Source organism: Schistocerca piceifrons, chromosome 10 (assembly GCF_021461385.2).
Source record: "Schistocerca piceifrons isolate TAMUIC-IGC-003096 chromosome 10, iqSchPice1.1, whole genome shotgun sequence".
NCBI lineage: Eukaryota > Metazoa > Arthropoda > Insecta > Orthoptera > Acrididae > Schistocerca > Schistocerca piceifrons.
Window position 1 is genome coordinate 146,301,470 of NC_060147.1, and position 21,870 is coordinate 146,323,339.

Sequence of the window (21,870 nt, forward strand, 5' to 3'; positions counted from 1 at the left end):
TGTCATCAGTGCCAGAAATAGTGCTACACAACTGCTGAGTCCAGCATATCCCAATTGCTTCATTTCTGGTGCTATCCATAAATGGGAAAAAGATGGTCTGAAATGATGGAATAAATTCAAACACAATTTTAGAAATCCAGATGGTGCAAGTTAACAACCAGAAAGACTGCTAGCCCCTAAAACGTACTGCAATAGATAATGTAACATACCACAAGTAATTGCATTGGAATACAGTTGTGAAATCAGCTTTGTGTACCATTTTTTCAGTCTGCTTTCATTGTGGTAGAAATGAGTCCAACCAGTCCGGGAAAGGATACTGCATAGTTTTCATTTTTGTAGATATTTGCAGAAAACTATTGATTTAAATTTTTGAACAAGTCGCTACTTTTAAGGTACAGCCATTATTCTATTGTGATACTTCACTTTATCTTTCTATAACAGCATGCACAGTTGACATTTCAAACATCCTGCTGCGTGTTTATTATGTTCAAAAGACATGTCTGTTGATAACTATTGGGATGATAGTTTTGCCACATTAGGTCATTCCACAGTTGCTAATTTGTGTGCAATGTTCAGATTTCGAAGCGGCAAAGCTTGAAAGTTTATTTATCTGGCATAATTTTATTTTCCTGTTTTAAGATAATTTTAAAGAATCCATGGTTTTATCACACACAACTTAACTAAACTGAAGAAAATCTTTAAAGTTTGTAATACAGAAAGCGCACAAGGAAGCAAGCTTGTAAAATACAAGTAAATAAAAAATTAATACTTTCAGACCATTGTATTGTGTATTTAAACCATCCAGACAGTGCCAACATTTTAATTTACTTGCTAAAATATTACAAGACTACCTGCACCATAACTCTCATATTAATAGGAGTTGAAACTGCAAAAACTACACCCTGGAATTTCTATTTGCTGAAACACATTGATTTCTACTCACATGTCATGTACAAGCAGCAGCAATTCTGCAGTTACAAGCGACATTATTTAGATGGTTATAAATTACCACAGATTTTTGTAGTAACAGAAAAGTAGTGGCTCTCTTTGTTAAGAGACATTGCAGAGTCGAGTTGTCGTCATCTTAACAGAGTGACCACGAAGACTTTGAAAATGCTCCAGATTAATTTATATTGGCAACTGTGAAATGGAATTTCAAGCAAAAATTGCACTTTACTAATACATGTTCTCTCATTAAGTTTCTTTCTGCATTGTTGTTATAGTGGGGGAGGGGGCCTTTGTACATATTACACCAAACAAATTGCAGACTGACGGTTTGGAGTTAAAACAGAATTTATTATGGCTTTACATGGGATGAAAACTTGAGTAGTGGTGACAAACGGGTGAGGAAATGTCCACTGAATCGTAAACTTCCCGTTTAATTCTTTGATGAAATATTTTTTAGTTTCTGGTAGTGTGAGTAATGTTTGGTGTGCATTGTTGTAATTGAGTCTGCCAGTTCTCTGTAGTGCAAAGATTTTATAGATGGCACAGTTTGCCAAGTTTATAAATAGTTACTACAGGTACTACAAATAACCCTATAGATCAGTCAATCACGAATAAAAAAACTTGTACGTAGTGTGAAGGACAGTCAAACAATTTAAAATCAGAGATGGTGAAATAGTATATTTTGAACTGAGTGAAAATCCTAAGCCACAGCAGGTGTTTATTGTGTTTTCACTCTATGACACCCAGTTTTATATCCTGGAGGTATGTCTTTAGGTCTTATAAAACTAATACTTTATGTGTCAGGAGTTCTAAGGTGCAAGTGTGAATAAAAACATCTCACACCCCAGTAAAACCTCAGATGAAACAGCAGATGGGCATCTGATCCAAACCATGCATGATCAGTAAGACATCCCCAAAACACTGTCAAAAGAAGAGCATGGACAGCACACGACAGTCCATGTATACTAGGACGACATCATCGTTAAAATCTGTGAGAGACACAGAATTAAGACACACAATCCTTGGGAGTCGTCAACATACTATAATATATTGACAAGCATCAAATAGAACTACACGTTACAGCACTAGCCACACATTGGCTACTGCTGTAACATGTAGTTTGGTTTGACACCTGCCAATACATTTTAGGATGTTGACGACTTTTTGAGATGCCTTACTGATCATGCATGGTTCGGATCGGATGACCATCTGCTGTTTCATCCAAGGTTTTACCAAGGAGTAACATGTTTTTATGTGCACATACATCTTGTGATTGGTGGAACATGACGCATAAGTTTTATGAGACCTGAAGATATAACAGGGTATGAAACTGGTTGTCATACAGTGAAAACACAATAAACAGGTATTGTGGCTTTGGACTTTCACTCAGTTTAATATAGACTTTTTTACCATCTCTGATTTTAAATTGTTTGATTGTCCTTCACATTAACAGTTTTCTCATAATGTTACACTGTCAAAAATGCACAGAGTATCAGAAATTGTAAATTTTGCTTGGATATCAATCCCACGAAAGTTACAAGCGACACAGTTCACAGAGCTAGTCTTTGGTAAGCAACTAGTTTATTTTTTTTCCTCCATAATGGCTTCACGTTACATAAGTAAAAGATAAACAAAGAGAAAAGTGTTAAATTCTAAGTACCCAACAATGTGGGCTGTTCTCACACAAAGTGGAATTTTTGTGATCTGCAGTGCCATTTCTATAAGCATTGAGGAGCTGAGCTATTGACATGGCAATTTTGGAAACAACTTCATTAAATACAGAATGTGTTTACAAAGATAAAGACTGGAAGAATGAAAATTAAGCAGTGGAACTATTCACTCTGAAGTTTAGCAATGATATGGGGAGAGTGAGAAAACAGAGTGGAAAAAAAAAGCTTTAAGGGTAATTTACTGCATAGCACTGCTGCTGTTATTTTTACATAACAAAATTGAGGAAATCGGGTCATTTCATTGATAAAATTCTGTAAAATGAATTAAAAGCTAATGAAAATAATATAGTGTCTGCATTTTTCGTTTCTATGTCACTCAAATTTTTTGCAGCACAAAAAGAAGTGCGCGCGCGCACACACACACACACACACACACACACACACACACACACACACACACACCTGAAAAATGGAATGACCTGTTATTAAATGAGGATGTTTCCACAGTTCAAACCACAAATTTTGAAGAGGAAATTAAATACTGACAACAGAATGAAAATTGTCCAGAAACTTCTAAGGAAAAAATGATAGTTCAAAATATGTACAAGCCGAAACTAACGTTAAGTTTTTGTTCACTATATTTGATGACTGACGTAGCCATTTTTCGTGAGGCAGAATAAGATAAATTAGGGTTTGATGTAACATTGACAATGTCATTAGAGATGGTTTGTTCATTTGATAGTCATAGGCCAGGCAGTAAGAACACAGATATGACCAAAGCCCACACCACCTGATGAACACAGCTACATTTGTCAACAAAATGTTGTACAAAGACTCTGAATGACCAAACCTCATGGACACCCCAAAAATGATAGCGGAAAGGACCCAAGAAATTAAATCACAAACAGAATTTCACAACTACTACAGTATTACAGCCATATCAAAAGAATGAAAGTTGAGAACAGGAAATGCATTGTAGAAATAAAAAAATATTGAAATTTGGCAGGGTAATACAAAAAAATGTACTCTGACAACATTTTCCAGTATAAGGGATTCATGAGTAAGCTGTTCGGCGTTAGTGCAGAGTAGTACAACCATTGCAACCATTAGGCTATTAATAAGAGAGAGAGAGAGAGAAATTGAAGAGGGTTTGGGAAGACAGAATAAAGTGTATTTCAAAACGAAAGAAAAATGGGGACCGGGATTGGTGCTGGGCAGACAGACAGGTGGAGCAGCTGTGTGACCAGCACATGGGCCTGCTCTGTGTGACATCCTCTGTCTGTATCCATCTCAGTAGCGGAAGTTGATTGATGGGATGTGACAATGGCCACAGATGCTGTATGATTTGTTTTTTCTTAGTAAAAAATGGGTAGGGATATTGTAATTAGATGATGGTACTTTGGTGAGAAGTTACATTAGTGCAGTGTTCTTAAGGTTGATAGCAAGGATGCATCAAAGCAAGCACAGGTAAGTGTTCAATAACTACAAAAATTTACACATCTAAATAATACTTGTAAAAGTCATATGTAGTGAGAATAATGTTTATCAGACGCTTCAGTACACAGCATTTTACTAAAAAAGACAACTAACATTTTCTATTGTGGAGGCCATAAAAGATGTTTTAATATTTGTGCAAAGTTACAAAGCTAATACATTAAACTTTCTTTTTTAAATGAGTTCCTGCTGCATTTGACATGAAAGACTGTTTCTTCCTTTTCAACATAATGCGTTTTCTCAATAAATAATTATAGCAACAAAAATAGACATTTCTGTGATGCTATTAGGATTCTCACAATTAGACAGTTTTTCTGTCACGAAGAATATTTGGCTCACTGATAATGTACAAAAGTATGTCATTTTCAGAAGAATGGATTTGCATACAAAAAGTAGATGATGAAGTTTTAGGATCATTTTGATCAGTTTTCAAAACTGCACAGCAAATGCTAAAACATCATATTAAAATACAGCACCTGAACTTGACTGACGACTGACTATGTTGGTCTGTCATTTACTGTAATGTGATAATTTTCATTTTGTGTAACTAGTCAAATAATGAAACTGCAATGCATATAATGAAAGTGAGTCAGGGTGATATGTTTGGTTGTAGATCCCAGGACAAAGAAAAACTCACGATTTGCTTTATACTGTACAGACTTTGTTAAAGGAGAAATTTGTTTTCTCTCCTGTCGACCAGTAGACAGCATTATGCTGACCGGCATCCAAATGACATTTGATTCCTGTCATCTTGAGGTAAACAAAACAAAAATTGCACAATTTCAGATACGTGAAGACATTGACTGGCAAAGCCACTGTTAATAATTTATAGATCTATATAGTTTTAGAGCAGTAATCTAGTACCAAAAATTATCAGATAACGAACAAAACTACGCTCGAAGCATTTGTGTAATGTTTCACGTAGTTGGTGGAAGTCGTGTAAATGAGAAGGTCGTGAGTTTGCTTCGACGGTGTACAATGGAAAAACCTCTAAGAAATATAAATGCCCCCCAAAATAATCATCACTGTCGAACTCGTCAGTTGCAATTTGTCGAATTTTATAACACAATTATTTGTGGTGTGTGGAATTGTGGCATTAATTGTAACCTGTGATTGTAATCTCAAATCGAGCTTTCTGCTGTCAAAATAGCTTCACAGGTGATACCAGAATTCTACATTCTGAACATATTTAGCAGTAGCAAAATTGAAGAATCGTACCGAATGCTGGATAATCGAAGTGCCGATATCAAAGTGAAATGGAGGAAAATTTGTTGTCTTCGAGTGGACGAGATCACTTAGTGGTTCTACTTAGAGGATCGATAGCAGACCGATAGTGACGACGGAAGCAGGAAACGAGAACTCGGTCTGTGAAGTTACATCCTCTCTGTGTTCCTTCTCTAATCTCGAGACTCAAAGTTAACTGTGGACTTATTCGTATAAGATCTCTTGTAACGTGAAATTGTCTTTGTACCCGAGCTACAATAATGAAGCCTGATCTCCTTAGTGGACCCATTAGTAACACAAGGTGCATCTTGGTTAGACTGTTGCTGAAGAGCTGACGCCTGATACTGACACTGTGCAGCTCACCTGTGAAAAAGAGCTGTGACTGTAATGATGTGTAAGTAATTAAATGTAGATGAGGGTGAGGGATGGTGGTAGGTTCCCACTGGTTCAAAACTTGAACACTCAGTTAATGTTGATAGTGCCTAACTTAAAAAGATTGACCTGACACAAGAAATTGGGTGTAGACAATTCCCCTAATTTTCATTCCCCAATAACTTAGTAGTGAGCAATCATAGTCCACTTGGGAGGAGACAGTTAACTAGGATAACTGTGATTTATAGTGTCTCATAGCAAAGTTCCCATGCTTCAAATTCTGTGGGAAGACTTCCATAAGACTTTTGAGCAAGTAGGCCACATACCACTGATGTTTTGTAAAATTAATAAGGAGCATGCATGAATACTTTCTGGATATAATCAGTATTGTGCTAGCACCTGAGAACATTTTCACGTAACTACAATATAGTCTCTTATTTTATATCACACACTGAACGTCTTAAATATTTGAGTGTTAATGGCCGAGCCGTGCCAGCCCAAAATTTTTCGTGACATAAATACATCTAAACAAAGTTACATTATGATAAACTTGCACTATCCAAAACTGATATTGTTAAAATGGCGGTGAAAGTTCGATTTTATTGAAGTGATAATGTCACGTCAGACTTTCTTGACACTGCCTGACCTGTTTATACTTTGAATGACGTGTAAACGTGCTAGCCTAGCCGACACAAACAATGGTCAGCCTTCTGTGGACTCTATTGAAAGTATGCAGTTCATTTTTACTGTATCAGTAACATAATACCGTCATGAGTCAGTTGTGTATTAAAATTTACTTCAGTGACTATCAACAGTTGTAATTTGTTATTCTCTGGCATATAGTTTCACAGAAATGAATGTTTTTGGTGAACCTCTTAAGTACAAAATGTAAGTGCTGCTCTTTTAGGGCACTTGGTGAGAAGGTAGGGCAGGGGGGAATTACAATACAAGAGATCTAGTGTGAGAGAGGAGGAAATATATGTGTGACATGCTACTATAATCATTATTGCAAAGTACTTGGCATAAATTAGGCATTAAATTTGCTATATTTGCAAATTTTTCTGCTTCTCAACTGATGACTCTAAAGAAAAATGTAACCCATCAAAATTCTAGAGAGTGAATCAAATACTAGTTCCTGACATGAAAGTGACTATTTACAACAGGTATCCAGAAAATAAATTCAGATTAATACTATAATAAAGCAGGGAATTTGTTAGGAAACAGTGTCTGAAGTAGCTCAAATTGAGACAGAAACTTTTAGGTACTGTAAAGGGAACCTAAGAGAACAAACTGAAGGTGCAAAGTCATGCTGGAAACATTGTTCAACAATGCTACAGAGCACTGATAAAAATGAGAATGAAACTTCCCGGCAGATTAAAACTGTGTGCCGGACCGAGACTCGAACTCGGGACCTTTGCCTTTCACGGGCAAGTTCTCTACCGTCCGAGGTACCTGAGCACGACTCACGCCCCGTCCTCACAGCTTTACTTCTGCCAGTACCTTCGTCTCCTACTTTCCACTCTTTACAGAAGCTGTCCTGCAAACCTTGCAGAGTGAAAATCACATTCTGGAAAGATCACAATGGTTATCAGATTACCAACCTAACACCAATCTATCAATTTTTAGTTAATGGATTGTTTTTATTCAGTGACTCTTCAATCTGGCAGTTGGGAATGGGAGTATGGAGAGTCAGAGCTACTGATGATAAAAGCTGTGTGTATTGTGGTTGTGGTATCCACAATAAGAAGAATACAAGACTGTTCAGACAACTATACAAGTGTAAGTACATTATTACTGTTGTGTAAGAAAATGGAAACTCCCACTAAGGAAGACAAAATATAGCCAGAAAACAGGATGTTACCAAATTGTAGGGTAGTACGGATGTTGCAGTTGTGCTTTGCAGTTTCTGCCAATGCAGAAAAGTGCAATATTGTTTAGTGATTTACCTCCTCATTTCATTTTCGTTGTGAAAACGTGGTGAGAGAAAACTGAAGTTGGATGCTCTCAATGGTGATCCTTCACCAACAATGACACGTTAGATTTTTGGTACACCAAATTTAAAGGTCATCCACTTTTGGTGAAGGTTCCGCAGAACACTGAGCAAATGTTGCTACAGAAGAAACCGTTGAAAGAGACAACATGATTCTTATTGACACTGGAATGAAAGAGCAAAAAGTTAGTGTGTCAATAGGATAGGCAGTTAATATTATGTATAATAACGGGGGACAAAAGAAGTGTCGGTCCGACAGACGTCACGATTGTCGGCTGTAGACGACGGATGGGTACGATTTTCAGCTCGAAGCTGTTCGGAACAATTTAAGTGAGATCTGAAAGACTTTATGCAGCTTCTTGCCACAACAATACCTTAGGCCTTCTAGTCAATCTGCTCCAGACATCGACAATGCTACACTGAGGTACTGAAACACCTCAACCAGAAATTTAAGGAAATTTGGTGAAGAACAAAGTGCTGTTTCACTGTGACAATGCACCAGCTCAGCACATTCACCCAGAGTTGTCACAGTGTAACTTCGTGATGCTCTATTTCAGTTCATTTCTCAATGTGAAGAAATGGCTTGCAGGTAAAAAGTTCTACTGAAATGAAGAGACCTTTGTTGAGATGGAGGTGTATTTTAGAGATCTTGGTGGTCCTTCCTTTTTTTTGTGGATTAAAAAAGGAGGAGAAGCACAGACCCCGTACGAGGACTGCGCTGAGAATAAAGAAGTTGTTGATTGATATTCAAGTAATACAGCCACAGGTTAAACACAATTTGCTTTATGTATTCAGCTTGGAGTGTAGTAACAAGTGAAACCACTTATAATGTCAAATTGTATGTGATCTGTGGCTGTTTTACCTGAATTTTGGTTACAGTGGTCACTGCATTCCTGACAGGCCGTGCCTTCCTATTAAAAAAATGATGTGCCATCTCCATCGTAACATGGGTACTTAGTGAAGTTCCTTTCCATACAGACAGGCTACATTAAATGAAATGTTACATCAATTAAAAATAATGATAGACATTTTGCTTGTATTTGCACTGATGACTTCAGACAAGAGTCAGGCTGTTCAAAGCCAGTGTGAGGGTTTTGAACCCTGGACACACTCCTCTTACATTCCCAGCCACAGGTAGGCCTATTGCCCAGCTTCTCTACGTTTAATACAAACAGGAGGAAATGGGAAACAGCAGCCATAACAGTCACAGACAAAACGGTGGGACTAGTCAGAGTACGTGGCACGTGTTTGCTATTACGGTAATTCTCTTTTATGGGTTACCACTGGAACATAAGTACATTAAAAATGCTATATAAAAATAATACCATTTCCTTTCATTATTTAAAGTAAACAGCTTCCTGCAGACACCCAATCTGTGGAGAACCGACAACTGTTTACAGAAACAAATTATGACAAGTGTCTTACATATGTATAAAGACATGTATACATACATACGTTTATATTTGTGCCCTAAGCTCATTTATCTTACACGTAAATATATTCAGAGAAAGAAAAGAATATTGCAACACGATCAATATTTTCCTACCACTAGCAAAGGCGTCGCGTGTCTATAAAAAAACCCATCTTAAATTATTTCTATATTACGATGTACTCTAGGCCTGAAGTGGAGGGGTTTTATCCTTGCAGTTAAGGAGGAAACTGTTGTCCTTACTTTAAGGAAGAAAGGTAACCTCGGTGTGAGCAATGCAGAGATGAGTCTGTGCAACAGAGCACAGGCTCGTTTGTAAAACGTAACTTTCAATTCCAAATTATAGTTATGGACCTTCTCTGGAGTTACATTTGCAATACGGGCTATAGCACAAGGGAGATCACACAGCTCTTTATACTCTGGAGGCAGTGAGGACCTACTTCTTTAATCTGTCGCCTACATGATAATACGAAACTTCACCAGTTGCTTTGGAAGCGTTCCCCGTTCTTTTACGATAGTTTGTACGGTGCCTACATATGTACAACACACAACTCGTTAACCTGTACTTACAGAAATATGGCAGCAGTTTTCTTGTTGTTTTATGCCAAGAAAATGGCTCTCTCATTTTGTTACGAGATTTGCAACTAATCTGAAGAATCATTACCAGTGGCAGTGATGAGAAATAATTATGCAAAGGGTGGTAATTATAGTGTGTATAAACTGCAGTAAGGCATAGCAGAATTTACCTAAAGGATTACTGTTTCTCCAAAGAATTTAAAATTATGCACAGTAACCGATAAGAAGAGTTATTTGTGGCCAACATGTAACTAAGACCATTGTTGTTATTGCCTCGAAAGAATATATATGATATGTCCACTGATATTCCAGACAGTGTCAACGTCCGAAATGAACTGAACGTAGGTGCGTACCTGGCTTATACTGTACCTAACTGAAGGAACTTCGGCTCACCAACTGCTCAGTGGTAAAGACTCGCCATACGTAATGTACAGAAAAAACAGTCTTTGACATTTGTTTCGAACAGCTGCTTCGCCACAACATTAACTATTACTGTTTTTTCCCCATTTAACAAGTTCCGTAATGAGTATTGATAATGTTTTACATGTTGAAAATACATTGCAAACAACAAAAACTGCCCTAAACAATTTGTACTAGATTAATCTGAATATTTTATTGTATAACAAGCCATCTGCAAAAATTGCTTTCAAATTTTCTGGCAAACGTTAATGGAAATTTATCCTCCTCGCTGATAACTCTCCTACTGACCATTAGCTCCCATTTCTTTATATAGGAAGTGAACTGATAACGCAATATAGTTGTAAACTGTACGAAGAAGACTCTGTTCCGTAACAGAAGCCAGAAATGCACAGTGAGTTTACAGAATTGTTTTTTAATGAAGAATTGTTTGGTGCAGGATCACGGTGTACTTAGTATAGGTAAATTCTGTGTGCAGGATCAACTAATTATGCACGTGAGCTCAGTCAGGTGGTAAGTCACGAGTCTGCAACCCCGACTGCGTGCCCGCCTGCTCGGTTCCCGGAGAACACGCCCCGCGTGTCCCACTCTCTGCCGGTGCCCACTGCCTTGCTGGCACCGAATTGTCTGATCTGGCTGCCACGTTTCCTCCAGCGGTCCTGCAAGACAGGACAGGATCACATTAAAAAAATACAACTTGACAGAGATTGCAGGTTTCATTAGGTCTCTAAAGAGTAGTAATTCTGTTATGATGGTGCTGAAACTTGTGCTGACTAGACAGGGTTGCCCTCGAGCTATCTTCGTAATCGGTCAGTGGCTCGGGGCATATTTTGTGACTGTCTTAGATATGCTATAGTAACAAAACTGGAGATATGAAAACTACCCCTAATTACAGACCTATGTCACTCAACACAGTCTTTTTTCAAAAGTGTGTGAGAAAGCGTCTTATGATGGAATACTAACTCACTTAACTGTGCAGGATTTAGTAACCACCTCTCAGTTTGCCTTTTGCAAAGGGTTCTCCGCACGGAAAGCAATAAAATATCTCATAAATAAAGTGCTAGTAGAGATGAACGAGAAAAAATATTCTGTGACCTCAGAATAACTTTTGCTTGCATGTACGACAAAATTGTACTCGCCAAACTGAAGTGTTATGTTGTTGACGGCATCACTCTTGCACGGATGGAATCTTGCTTTCCAAACGGGGAGCAGAAAGTCTCATTAACGGATTGTATCCGACTGATTTCTCAGTTCAATTGGCGTACTTCCAGGTGAACAGCTAAGTTGTCGATCCCAGGGATGGAAACGACAACCTCTCTGTACCTGCAGTACTCGGGAAAATAGTCTCAGAAGCGAGTGAACATCACGTGTGGACTGCCACGGGGATCGGTAGTGGGTTCCCTCCTGTTTCTAACCTACATAAATGATCTTACAATTACAGTAGAAGGTAGTAAAGAAACTGTAACCTTTGCTGATGACACAGGCATACTTCTGTAATTTTCAAGTGTGCAATGTACATTGAGATGAGGATGAAGATAGTTTTTTACCTGTTGCTATCATTGTGATGTTGTCAGCATACAGCACATTCTCACATGGTATGTGACTTGACAAATTATTTATATACACAAGGAAGGGAAAGGGTCCACAAAAATAAAATGTGGAATACCACAGGGGTCAGTTCTTGGACCCTTCCTCTTCATGGTGTATGTAAATAATTTCTCACTACACATACCGTGTGAAAACGTGCTTGTGGCAATATCAAGCTGATGAGAACAGGTGAAAACTTACAAGGTGTCCAAAATTACCAAAGAAAAATAATCGAGTTGACTTGATGTCTGGCCAACTAGCTGTCTATTAACAAAACAAAAACAGGAGGACTTTTTTTCCAGTCTCAGACCATTGAAATGTGAAATTATTTGGACTTGTGATTGATAAGACTTTTATGGGATGGACACACACATTATTTAAGCAGCAAACTAGGAAGAGTATTATTTTTGTTACATAAATTATGACGAATTGTCAGTAAGAATCTTCTACTTTACTCTTATTATCCGTTCTTCCACTTACACCTGCAATATGGAATACTGCTGTGGTTAATTGCACCAGTAAGCTTACATCTTTTAATGACAGAAGAAAGCCATTAGATGTAGTCTAGGTCTGGCTCCAATGAGGACTTGCAGAATTGTACTTGTCAAACATACGCTAATGAATACTTATAGGAACTTGGACTAAAAAAGAATGTTCATTCAATGAATTCTCAATTGCAAATAAGGGGAACCATTAGCTGTAGAATGGACTAATGACAACGAAAATTTGTGGGACTCGAACCCGGATTTCCCGCATATCGCAAGCGGTCACCTTAACGTTTGGCTATCCGTGCGTGACTCACGGCCAGGCCCAAACCTACACGTGCCGTCAATCGTGCAGTTACAGTCTGTACTCCTACATCGATCGTGTATATTCCCGTACAGGTGAGACGTTGTACTTGGAAGTTACGTGCCCGGTATCGGCACATAAATATGATGTTGCCGTGCCTGTATTTTTCTGATTACGATGCCAAGCTAATTTGGACATGCAGGCACTGCGTCGATTACAGCCGGTATGAAATACATTAAATGAATTCGAAATTGCGAATAAGAACAATGTTCAGCTGTGCAGAGGAATGAAAGCCAGGTATGAGTCCCGGTCCGGTACAAATTTCGATTGTTGCCAGTCCATTCTACAGCTATTGTTTGTCCTTATTCGCAACTGCGAATTCATTTAACGTATTTCACACCGGCTGTAGTCGCCGCAGTGAACGTTCCTTTGGACACGCATCATAATCAGAATAACGCAGGCACTGCAATATCGTATAATGTTCACCTCTAGGGGAGAGTAGGGCAAGACGGGATAGTTAATATATTTGGGGCCATAAAATCAACAATCATAGTCAGAAGATTTTGAAAAAATTATGGTGTAATTTACATTATTATAGCTGAGAATGAAGTACAAACAAATTTGTTTTGACTTTTCAATTACAATATAAAACTGTCTTCGTAATACAATGACAAGTTTCCATCTAGTGGGGCAAGACGTGGTTACTAGTGGGGCATGATGGGGTCAGTCTTTGCACAGTGCACAAACGTGAACTGCTTCATCTTCTCCTGCACAGGAACAATGAGCCCATCTTCTGCATATAAAACACTGAATCCACCCTTCAGTAGACTGTGAGTACAAGTATCCACAGTAAAGACACTCAGCGTCAGAAGATTCTGAAGAAGAGGAACTTATCTGCTTACGTTTTAAGTTGGTTTTGTTAATTTCTTTGCCTTTCTTTTGTATTTTTTCTTACTATTCGACTTCTTTAGCGATACTTAGTTAATGATGGTTGTATTTTTGTTAGTTTGAGGAAATCTCTTTGTCAAGTTTTTCCTAGTTTGTCCCATTTGCATCATTTCTTTTTCTCTTTTTAAATTTATTTCTGCTTGTAAATCATTTTTGTAGGGTGATTCAGTCAAAACTGCTGGTTTACCATGCTTTCGGCTCTTCTTTTTTGAATTGAGGCTACTGCAAGAGGGAACTAGTGTTGGACATTTTGTAATGGTTACAGCCTTTCCAGCAGTTGTAGTAACATTAATTTGACTTGAAACAGGCTGAATATTTTCAATTGGAGCAGCATATGCAGTATCAGCCTGGAGAATGTCGGAGGCAACAGCTGGAGTTGACATATCCGGTTTAGCAGCAGACTGATGGGGGCTGGAGACACCAGAAGGTTGAGGTAGGCCTAAATAGGCAGAAGCAGCAGGCTGCGGTGAGTTGAAAGCAGCAGAAAGCTGGTTGGTGTTTGTAGCCCCGTGGGTTGAGGATTCATTATCTGTGACATCTGGCCTAGGCCTATCTGTAGTCTCAGATGGGGCATAATCATGGTCACTAAAAACGACTTGGTTGGTAGTCCAAATTCCAGTATTGTGAAATCCATTAATTGCTGTGGACATAGTTGCTGCCTTTACAAAAGCCCTTCCATATAGATTAGATATTTGGAACAAAGAGACAACACATCCTGGATTCGACCTGAGCCAGCATAACACTTCCTGGTCATAAAAAACACTCAAAGGCTTCAAGAAGCTTACATCGAGAGGCTGTAAGAGATGAGTGCAATGTGGTGGGAAGCACAACAACGCTACGCCATTTTCCCTTGCAAAGTCAATAACATCCATGTTTTTGGTGTGGGCGAAATGTCCATCGAGAATCAGGAGAACTGGCCTCTCCTTAGTAGCTCGGCTCCAGTCAAGAAATTTCTTAAACCATTGAAAAAAAATATCGGATTGCACCCAACCACTTGGGTGACATGCTGCCTAGGCTCCAGGAGGGCAGTCTTCATTAACTGATCGTTATTTCGAACCTTTGGAAAAATAAAAAGAAGAGGCATATATGAACCAGCTGCATTGCAACATACTTCTATTGTTACAGTGTCGCCTCTTTCAGTAGAAGATAACACATCAACTTGGTTTCTAGCTTTTAGAGACAGAATTTTTGGCCTATGCTTTGGTACTACAGTTACTCTAGTCTCATCACAATTATAGATTCTGTCAAGGGTAAATTGATGTGTGTCAATAAGTCGAGTTAACAAACCAAAAAAAATTTGTTACATTCTGTTTGTTGAATGCTGCAGCTCGTGCTGCACTTGTGTGCTCTGGTTTTCTGAGGGTTATCTGAGGATCCCTGCGTTTGAGACCAATGAACCAATCTTTGCCAGCTACTTGCTTTTCTTGAGAAAATGTGTGCTTTTTACACAACTCCCCTGCCCATTGAAAGGCAAGTTTTCTGAGGTCATGTGCTGTGAGACCAATTAACCTTTCCTCCATTTTTAGTACGTATTCCACCAACATATTCTCTTCCTCTGGAGTAAAAACGGTTTTAATTGGCCCTAGACTCTTGACCAAAATTGGAGTTGTTTGATTTGAATACACACGTCCACTCGATGACGCAGTAAATATATTTTCCGATTTTTCTGTCTGATCACGAGGTACTTTAACTCTTCTGTCTAGAATTGCTTGCGGAACATGAAAAGTGTCAGCTACTCTTTTATATCCCATTTCACCTGTGATAACGGCTTCAGTAGCTGATTTCATTGCTTCTGGAGACCATCCACCTCGATCTATCTTCCTCTCGTATGTCCTTACCATATTAGAAACCCTGTACAAACAAAGGACGAAAGTGTAAAATTTATTGGGTAAGATGGGGTAGTTCCCCGTCATGCCCCATAGAAAAAATCCGGTCTTGCCACACTGATACATTGTGGAATATTTACCGCTAGTGTTAGGTTACGTTTCGACTGAAAGTATTTATAATATACGTAACATAACGTCAAAAAATAACAGTTCCCATCAATATATACAGTGCTTCAGTTAATGAACGTATTTTACCTGTATTAAACACCAAACTTCAACTTCACTAAGAAACTTTCCAGCAAAAATGGCGCCAGTCGAGGGAAACGGACTTACACAAGGCAAACTAACAGTTCAGAATGGCTGCCGCTTACACGTATTCTTTTTCTCCATCCCTGCTAGCAGTATGGACGTTTTCCACATCACTAACTGAGCCGTAAAGCCAAGTACTCCTTCTTAACCCGCTACCCCGTCGTACCCCACTTTCCCCTACAATATAAGAACTAGCCACATGGTAGATTTACCGTACTCAGGACTTTCTCACACACGCCATAGCCATACACTCGTGAGTTTTAAATTCTTCAACAAATCGCCAAAAAACAGCTCGTGTAACTGCCTTACACAAGTTAAATGAAGTTTTTAAAACTTTACTAAAACAGCGAGAATTTTACGCAGTTGATGAATTCGTAGAGAGTAATTTTCAAGGAATGTGCTTCGGGTAGCTGTATGTACCAGTAAAACTGCACATAATAATCATGCAATTAGAATTATGCATTAGTATACATGTAAATAAGTATACGAGTATTACTGTTTCGTGTATAGCTATGTAATTGATGTAGAATTGTAATTAAGAATTTATACACTGAAGTGACAAACGTCGAGGGATAGTGATACGCACATATACATAAGGCGGCAATATCGCGTACGCAGGGCAGTGCATTGGCGGACCTGTCATTTGTAATCAGATAATACGTGTGAAAAAGTTTCCAATGTGATTACGGCTGCACAGTGGGAATGAATGCGGAATGGTAGCATGTGACATTCCATGTCGGGTGTCATCACGGAATTCAATATAACGAGATCCACAGCGTCAAGAGTGTGTTGAGAATATCAAATTTCAGGAATTACTTCTCACCACAGACAACACACTGACCAACCGAGAGCAGCAGTACTTGCGTGGAATCGTCAGTGCTAACACACAAGCAAAAATGTGTGAAATAACCAGAGAAATCGACACGGGACTGTGCGACTAACGTATCCGTTAGGGCAGGGTGGCAAACTTTGCCGTTACGGGGAACGGTAGCAGACAACCGACGCGAGAGCGTTTGCTAACAGCACGACATGGTCTGCAGTCCTCTCCTGGGCTCAGTTGGACCCTAGACGAGTGGAAAACTGTTGTCTGGCCTGATGACGTAAAGTTGGCGGCAGGGTTCAAGCGACGCATAGACCCCGCGGAGACGGCACTGTTATGGCGTGGGCCGCATTTGCATCAAATGCACTGCGTCCTCTTATGTTTGGCTTCTTGGAGACCATTTTCAGCCGTTCACAAACAACGATATGTCAGCAGGCCACAATTGGTTTGAAGAACATTCTGGACAATTCGAGCAAATGATTTGGCCAGCGAGACCACCCAACACGAATCGTATCGAACATGTTTCGGACGTAATCCAGAGGTCAGTTTGCGCAACAAAATCCTGCAGCAGCAACACTTTTTACAATTATGGATGGCTATAGAGGCAATGTGGCTCTCAGTATTTCTGCAGTGTCCACGGCACGTCAAGTAGCTGCACTAGCGAGCGGCGACACGGTGTTCAAATGGTCCAAATGGCTCTGAGCACTACGGGACTTAACATCTGTGGTCATCAGTCCCCTACAACTTAGAACTACTTAAACCTAAGGACATCACACACACATCCGTGCCCGAGGCAGGATCCGAACCTGCGACCGTAACGGTCACGCGGTTCCAGACTGAAGGGCCCAGAACCGCTCGGCCACACCGGCCGGCCCCGACACGGTGTCCAAGTCAGCGTATGTTCGCGTGCCAACTTTTTTGGTTAGGAAGGGGAAATGAGGATGGGGGCAGCTAATTCCTCAGTTTTGTGTCAGAGTCTTAGGAACAGATTTGCCTGTTTTGCGCTCCGACAGGGGCATTGTTGCACTGGTCCCCCTCCGTTGCCTGATACTTCAAAGTGTGCAGCTCGTATTAAACGAATTTTATAGATCAGAAAAGTTTTGAAAGTGTATTTATATACTTCGGTATATTTTTATAGTTTGACAGATATAAATAATGAACAAGTATGCATTCTATACGGTTAACACAACCACTTTTGGTTTACACTTTTTGTGGATGCTTTAGTCGTGGACTGCAATTCAGCGAAAACGCGTAGCTTATGATTTGTATCTTAAAACTGAAAAAGTGTTATTAGAAATGTTTTCCGAATTTTTTTCCAGTGTCACATAATTTTGGCACTAATTTTAACTCCATTTCAGACGTGTTGAGACACTTTGCAGCCGATTTTTTGTGACTGCAGTACCTCTTTGGGCGTATCTGCGTAGCTGTGCCTCTCATACAGAGACATTGCGTCATATTTATAGGTGAAAAAATGATGTCTAAAATCTTACTTTGGTGGCATCAGAACGCTTGCGACGACCTAGAATGCTTGCCGTGTGTTTAGTGCGCGAGTTCAGACTGCATTTACGCCTCGGACCGGATACTACGTGCCTAAGTATGGTCAGTCCCAGAGAGGTGGAGGAGGGAGGGCAAACCGGGGCATCTGCCCCGAGCTTCAATTTCAGGTGGCGCCACATTCATATTCTTGAAGAAAAAAAAAACTTATTTCACAAAGAGCGTAGCATCCAGCGCACATTGTCTATCGATTATTCACATGATTCTGGAACGCATCCCTGTTGGGTTTTGAACGTTTGCGAACACATTATAAGTCGATTTCTGAACGAATCATAAGTCGATTTCTGAATGCGTGCATAGTGTACGTGATATTTCTGCGAGGCCAGTCCCCGTCGTATCTAGAAACGTGGTTGATTGGGTGTGTGAATGATCAGCGTTGCTGTAACTGCTAGCGAAATCCATAGATTCAGATTACCAGAGTGGAAATAAAGGACTAGCGCGAATAAACAGGTAAGAGAGATTACACACAATGTTGTCGGTGTATCCAAGAAAATGAAATTTTTACAGAAAACTTTTGCTAGATCGCTACGCTAGTAAGGGCCAGTCGTACAGTCCCCGATTAGTGTAGCCGCTAAAGTTCTTTTCTCGGCATAGCGCGGAAAACGCGTTCGTTGTACGACCACGTGATAATGGCTAATAGCAGAATAAACGCGGGTAGCCAAACCAGTGATTCTGGCAGGGTTAGTGAAGTTAACTGGGGAACAAGTTTCGTCAATGGCAGGGATAGTTACAGAATTAGTGATAACAAGATTGCTTGTCAGAACAAGGAAGGAGAAGAAATGGGGACATCACACAAACTATATGGAAGATTATGACGATTCAGAATTTATATAAAAATTTCGTACTACTTTCGATCTCATGCTTCAGAACTGGAGCGTAGCAATGAAATGTGATACTATTTCCTAACATAAAATTTTTTGCTTCTAGTAGATGTAATAGGCATTTAATATTTTGTTACCTGGAGAATTCTATTCTGTCACGTTGTTTGTGCCAAAACAGTCTCGTTTATTTGGCGTGTGTTACAACTGCTGCAATATTACAAAGGCCTATTTCATTTTATCAAGCTAATAGTGGCAAAATAGACGTAATCAAATCGAGAAACAACACCAGTCTTGGGTACTACTCCTATTAACTGGTTTTTCAGTATTAGGCGACGAAATTTTGATTTTTTTCAGTAGCAAAACGTTTGACGAATTTTGATGAGGTAATAGATTCTTTCGCAGAAAGGAAGATACGTCATGTAAAGCTGTAGCAAGAGTAGAGAGAAGATAGTGCTGGGACCTACAGATTGAAGAAATGTGTACTGTCTTGATTGTACCTTGTCTTTACTGGTCTTATGTTTCCTACATTTAATTTTATGTCACACAAAAGAGAAAGTTATAAACCAATTGGCAATAAAGAGTGCAAATTTTCTGCTAAAGACTTCTTATTCTCCCGGTCACAAATAATCCCACTGTGAGGCTTTTTTGTTTTGTTTTGTTTCTTTAAAAAAAGGGGTGTGGGATATCAAAACCGACCAACTGGGGGCCGCTGCAGCACAATAGAACATTTTAATTCCCACTGTCCCAAAATATAGGTTTGATGGCTTCCATTACAAAATATACAAGTTTGAATCCCACAGAGTGAAATGCAGTGACGCGCGAAAGAGGAATGCAGTGTGAAGTGGCGTGGCATTACACTTTGGCACCCTTAAGATCAAATAAAATGTCTTACATTTCCTCGAACGTATGTGTTTTATATATGAAACTCTTCAGAAAGATGTTCGCTACAAAATAAACATGTTTCTGAAAAATTGTTCTATTTTTAAATATATTTTTGTCGTCCTGTCTCAAACGCTCTGGCAGGTGGGAGGGGGGGGGGGGTGGGGGGTGGGGGGCGCCACTATCAAGTTTTTTGCCCCTGTTCGGAAATATTGTAGATCCGGGTAACGGACAATGATACCAAAAAAGGTTTCGAATTTCTGCGAGAATATTAGCCTAGGAACGTACGGTAAAAATTTTGACGACGTCACACGAACAGAAATCATAGAAGTGGCCTTCCACACAATTGGTACTTTTGGTACCTAACGCACACAATTGATACTTTTGGTACCCAAAATCATGTTTTTTTTTGGGGGGGGGGGGAGGGGTTCTCGGGAATTGGCAGTGTAGGACGAGTGATTTTATAAGCCACGTAAGGCCCACTCTGGGCCACGTCTAATGCAGAGAGCCGACCGATTTTCTCAGTTCGCTTCGGCTCTGACCGACAGAACCCGAGATATGAGCGCAGTTCCGCGCGGGGCTGTGGCGAGGTAGCGCGCTCCCTGGCTGTGGGCTGTGGCGGGGGAGAGGCGCAGAGGGGGCCACACCTGCGCGCGGCTGCTGGTCGCCTCGCCTCGCCTCGTTTATCGGCCGCGGCGCAATGAGCGCTGAATACGGATGCGGGGGGCCATTTGTACGTGAGAGCCGCTAGCTGCGGCTCGTAGCTTGCACAGCTCTGCCCTGTTGCCACTGCTCGCGGCCTCGCTGCCCTGTGGGGCCGAGACGTTACATATTTTCTGTCAATTTCTGTGTCTCGCCAAAAGCGGACATTTCTTACAAGCATATCTCTCCACCTGTACCCGTCCTAACTTTCCTGCAGATCAACTGTCACACCCACTGCAACAGGCTCCCGTATCAAAAACTCGACAACCGCTGACCTCCCCCCCCCCCCCCCCCCCCTCTGTCTTCCTATTACCACAGAGTGAAGAAGCCTGCTACTGTATATGCGACATTCTTGCCTCTACTGGTATGCAGCTGCAATCGACTGCGTCCTTTCTGTATAACTGTCCTTCCTAGGAATCAATAAACGACATCTCCTGCCACATTTTCCACCCCACTACAGGAATGCACCTGGAATCCATCCGTCACCTCTTCTCGATGCCTTGTACGGAGCTGACATTCCCGGAACACTCCCCGTCCAGTATAGTGCCTGCAATACACAGACGCCGCTGCTTCCCTGTCGGTCCTCAATAATCCCACCACCTACTGTCTCTGTCGCTAAGTCTCTATCCTACAAAAACCCAGCCACACTTTCCATTTCCGTGACCCCTGCCTTACAATCCACAGTCGCCCAATTAATTTTACTGAGACGTAAACACCGACACGCGATCGACAGCTAAATTTCAATCTCCACCTAACAATCCAAAAGAAAGCCTACAACATATTAAAACTACTAATAGGCCGAGCGTGCGAATAAATTTCACACCTATCGTACACAGCTCCGAGATCGACATCTCGCCCCGTGCAAATCATGTATAGATCTCTGGCCACCTCAAATGTCTCCACTCCCCACAAATCCTGAACATCGCTAATACCACCTCACTTTTCGTGTCTCTTTACCCTTTCCATCCCAAATCACGTACCTGCCACCGAGGCTGTATCCCCGATGCTCTGGATCATTCGCCTACTGAAGATCATCCTCCACTGGCCACCGTACGGTGCGGACCACTACTAGTGTTCCACGCGCAGACACAGTGAGGGACAAACGGCTGTTTATATCCCTTCGTGTAAACCCTAAGCTCTCGTATCGTATCTTTATGGTCCTTGTGTGAAATTTACGTTGGCGGCAGTAGAATCGTTCCCCAGTCAGCTTCAAATACCGGTTCTCTAAATTTTCTCAGTAGTGTTCCGCGAAAAGAAGGTCGTCTTCCCTCCAGGACTCCCGTTTCACTTCCTGGAGCACCTGTGTGTCGTTCAAAGAGATTTCAGGCTTGCAGCCGGTCGTCGTAAACTTCACTGCACGATATTTCGGCTGGACAACTGCCAGCTATCTTCAAGTGAGCCGAACGAGGACTGACGAAGACTTTTTTTTATCCTTTATTGTGATTTCATGCCTCACCTGAAGTGGGCCGGCAGCTGTCTACATACGCCACTCTTCGTCCAAAAGACACAACATAA

The 21,870-nt window shown here is 40.5% G+C and overlaps 1 protein-coding gene across 1 annotated transcript in view; it reads right to left on the reverse strand.

The window, feature by feature from the left end:
- Positions 1 to 10,357: 10,357 nt before the first annotated feature.
- LOC124718786 overlaps positions 10,358 to 21,870 on the reverse strand; it is a 480,197-nt gene continuing 468,684 nt past the window's right edge. Inside the window, exon 19 of the mRNA XM_047244394.1 lies at positions 10,358 to 10,779. The gene's annotated coding sequence lies outside the window, so the exon portion shown is untranslated. The remainder of the gene's footprint in view (positions 10,780 to 21,870) is intronic.